The sequence below is a fragment of the Miscanthus floridulus genome, chromosome 18 (assembly GCF_019320115.1).
Source record: "Miscanthus floridulus cultivar M001 chromosome 18, ASM1932011v1, whole genome shotgun sequence".
NCBI lineage: Eukaryota > Viridiplantae > Streptophyta > Magnoliopsida > Poales > Poaceae > Miscanthus > Miscanthus floridulus.
In genome coordinates, this window is record NC_089597.1 from 73,280,828 (window position 1) to 73,285,538 (window position 4,711).

A 4,711-nucleotide genomic window follows, 5' to 3' on the forward strand; every position below is an offset into this window, starting at 1 on the left:
TTGTAATTAGTTAGCTTGTGTAGCTCACTAGTTACCTTCTTGCTTGTGTAGCATAGAAGTAGCTCCTTTGCATGGCTAATTTGGTTTGTGTAACCTTGTTAGTCACTTTACTTAGTTTGTGTAGCTAAGTATTTGCGCTCTCTAATTTGGCATTGGTTGCCTTGTTATTGAGCATTGCTAGTGAGCATTAGGTGGCTTTGTGCTTTTGCTTACTAGCATGTGTAGGAGCTCCCTCATTGCTTGAAATACTAGTGGCATAGGTTTGTGTGACCTTGCTCCTAGAATTGGTTAGGTGAGCTCTAGTTAGCCCGGCACCTTTGTTGCTTAATTAGTATCTTTGGAAGGTGCTAGAGAATATAGATAGAGGGGTGCAGTCTTGGCTAGACCGATAGACTTCATTCCGCACTTGTTTCGGTTAGCCAACGCAATTAATTTTAGAAAGGACTATTCACCCCCCTCTAGTCTTCCATCTTGACCCTACAAGTGGTATCAAAGACCGGTCTCTCATTTGTGGTCTTCACCGACCCGAGAGGATGGTAGCTTATGGGCTAGATGTTGATTGTCCACACATTTTTGATGGCACACTTTACACGATGGAAAAATTGGATGATATGCAATTTTAAGTTTATTTGCCCTCAAATGTGGTGGATGGTAGATGTAGGCTTTTCTCATGTGTTGGATGAAGATAATAACTAAGCACAAGAGAAATGCCTAGATCTCAACATCCAAGCTACTAACATCATGTATAGATCTTTGCATGATTGTATATTTGGAGAGATGTCAATCTCACCTCATGCGCCGAAGACGCTGATTCATTGGCATATTCTCTTCTAGGATTTCCTCCGCTGCGCGCTTGCCTCAGTTATCTTCGCTGGCCATGAAGATTGGATCTAACCACTATAGGCTTTTGGTAGGTAGAGAAGAGCAGGAACAGTTGCGGATGGAGATGTGTTCGAGGCGAAAGACATCGACTGGTTTGAAGACATGGCGCGGGACGGATGCCTCGGGATGCGCAAAAGGCAACCACAATTAATAGGAGGTGAAGCGCCACTTCACTAATGCTAATGGAAATACAACACTGAGCAACTGAAAGGCAGGAAATCAAAAGGTTCTCTTAATAAAAGCCGTGTGTTAGACTTGGTTAAACCAAGGGCCTAGATCGGCTATATCAAATTGGCTCTTTAGCCGAAGAGGGAAGCATGAGTAAACAACGGAGAATATGATCGGTTCTACACAAGATCTGTGATGACATGCAGATCTCGAGTCTGGGGCACCATGGGTCATTCTCAGTATTTCTAATCAAATGACATCAGCTCCCGTAGGCTATTGACTTCTCCAGTTGATCTAGAAATGCTCTCAAAGACACACTTATGATGACCAAAAAGCAAGACAGCCGGTATGGTCGCCTAATTAGGGGAAACCTTATCGGCTCATGCATTGCGCGCCTAGTACATTTTGGAGATGCTGGGAGGAGGAAAAGGATTCAGCAGATCAATAGGGAAATATTTGAAGGAATATTACCCTAACATTTGGATTAATACTCAACGACTAGTTCGCTCGACTAATATCTCTAATGATCGATACTAGAAAGGTATTGCTGCTGGTGCGAAAATAGATTCAGAAGAGCAAAAGTCAGTACAATGCGTATCATCCATGGGGGAAAAGCAAGCATAAGCCAAAGTAATGCGCATGGTGCCAAGACAGGAAAGTTATCTGCTAAATATCGCCTATTACAAACTATGGGCTGAGGAAAAACCTTGCCTACTATGTCATCGACCAAGGTATTAAATGCTATAGAATTGGCGGCACTTATGAAATCCTCAACCAAGCACTCCTGCTCCCCAGGGTATGCTGTGTCTGGAAAACCATGGGGAAGAAGCTGAAGATTTTGGCCCAAATGGGCTTGGGCGGTAGCCAATGCTATGGCAGCGCCATGATGAACGCCATGGAGAGCAACATCCCTGACATGATTCGAGATGTCATGCAAACAAACCACCAGAACGGTGCCCCTGGCATTGACAAATCTCACCGCATGATTCGTAGCTGATCGAAGACTCTCTAGTTGGGTGGATAGATCTAAAAGATTCAAAGGGGAGATGATCAGAGCCTTGGAGACAAAATTGAAAAGAAAGTAGAGGTTACGACAAGTATCTCACCTGCAATTCTGGCCTTAGCCTTGGCCAACCTATCCTCCATCGAATCAACCATAGGGGGTGATCGGCATCGAACCATGGCCAGGGCCGATTCTATGAGGGAGAGGCATTTAGTGAGGCTCTGGCCATGCCGATCAATTGAGGCAAGCAAATCATCATCGTCAAACTACCTCCTCTAACGACAAAGGAACTAGCGACAAGCGGTTGATGAAGAGGGCCCTAAAGGCTAAATGGAGTCAGCCCTGTTCCCCAGGGTAGCGGAGGCATCACGGGATATACCCTCCTAATGACGAAGGCACTAACACGATGATGCAGACCCGATGAAGACCTTCTTAGGAAACCTCTTGCTGTTCTCCATGATCTTTGACCTACGAAAAAGTAGGAACTACGCTAAAGGTGTAGAAGGTTTGAGGCAAAGTGAGTTATCCTTAGATTAACTGCCGAGGCCCGTTTATATAGCCTAGGAAGGCGAGGAGATAGATTTCACCTGGGGTGTGAGGTTGGAATTAGAAACGGAAGCGGAATGACACTCCGAAAGTTCAGGAGATGGATAACGAAGAGATAACAGATTCAGACTTATTGCTTCCTCAAATTATAGAAGATCTGAAAAGGATCGGAGATTTTACCAGAGATTAGCCTATCTAGTTTATTTTGGATTGAAGGGAGTCTGGGCCCCAACAAGGCCAAAGTCCATCGTGAGGCATTGACGTTGGCCCATTACTAACATTATGCCCAAGGAGAGGAAATCGCCCACCTAAACATAAATTCAACTGATTTTTCGATAAATCGAAAAACTATGGGAAGAAGCCTGTGGCTTTCCCAGTGGGCATTCAGTGGAGCAAACAAGGGGAAGGTGTCCACATTTTAGCCCTTACAAACACTAGGACAGCTTTGCGAGCATGGAGAGAAGACTCTGGTGATATCACAAGAATTCTCCTAACTGCAATAGCTGATCCTCTTGCTCGATAGGATGCTAGAATGAGCGACATAATCACCCTATGCACAAGAATTCTCCTAACCGCTCGATCTATATAGCAAAGGATAGACCATGGAGGATCCAGCGGGATCGAAAACACCCGAGGAGGCAGATAAAGGTAGAACATGGCTGAATCATTGAATTTGCTCTCACCAAGGTCAGATAGCCATTTTTATAGCTGGCTTAGAAGGATGAATCCAAATGCCCTGAAGCAATAATGCTCTGAAAAAGTTTTGAAGCATGGGCTCATGAGTTGATATGGACGACAGATAGAAGACCCTGATCAAAGATTCTTTACCTGTGACGGCGGGCCTATTGGAAACACAGGCATGGTAATTTTGGAATAAAATTTTTTTATCCCAAAATTGGGGGGCATGTGTTTACACCGAAATTTGGAAAGAAGGTCGCAGTGATTCAAGTTCCCAGATCATGTCGTCAAGAAATCAATTACATGCGGATCAGAACTAGCCGATTCATATGTAAGAATTATAATCGGCTTTCTTTAGATAACGCCAGTAGATGAGGACAAAGGCTACAATCAGCGCCAGGATAGAATGTGATGGACTCTCAAAAAAGGGAAAGATTAGAGTCCAAGTTATCTTAAATTAGGAATGTTTTCATCATACCAAAGATGGTATTGAGTCGTACTGAGAAGGTTCGTTTTAGGCTCTGGGTATAAATACCAAACCCTGTCTATTGTAAGGGACAACAAATCAATCAAATACAAGTCAATTACTTTTTTGGCTCTAGCCACCCCTAGGAGTAGGAGTAGAGTAGATCTCAGCGAGTTCTTTGGCAAGTACGACTGCATTGATCCGGTCGACCTCCACTGCTTGTTGTAAGTACCGTCATGGTTTAGACCTCTGTTATATGGCTGCATCGATCTGGTCAACCCCCTATAGCTCTGGTATAAGCTAGTTATCGACTCTTGCCTAATTCAAGTATGGCCTGTGTGATTCTGCCTCACACCCCACTGCTTGAATTAGATCAAGGTCAAGTTATCGGCTCTACCTTAGATGGCAGTCTTTGGTAGATTCAGTAAGTTATCGATATTGCTTATTGCTTTCATTGTTTATCTAATTACAACAATATCACTCTACTCGATTGAGATTGATCTAGATTGGCCTTATATCTTGTTTAACTCTCATTTGCTAATCTAGAACTGATGTAATCCATCTAAGCGATGAGTTATGTTTTTATCGGTGTTTTGCGTCAATCTTAATCGTGCATAGCGTGCGGTTAAGGCATGTTCGATCTTGAGCAGATCTATTAGTGAGAAACTATTTGATGGCCCGTCATCATGGCCTATGGGATTCTACCTCTCACCCCACAGTTGGCACCATGGAGTGGGGAACGTTGGTTGATAGACCCGTTCCTGAGAAGACACGACCTTAATATACGCTATGCCTGAATCGGTTATTTAGCCAATATCGAATGCTTTCAGAATAGTTCACATCATAAGATCATTGAAGTAGGGAAGTTGAAAGATGTGTTAGCCCATGATCTTGTATTGTATTATGGCCTGCATGATTCTACCTCATGCCCTACTGATATTAGTAATGAGTTAGGGTCATCGAGTCTA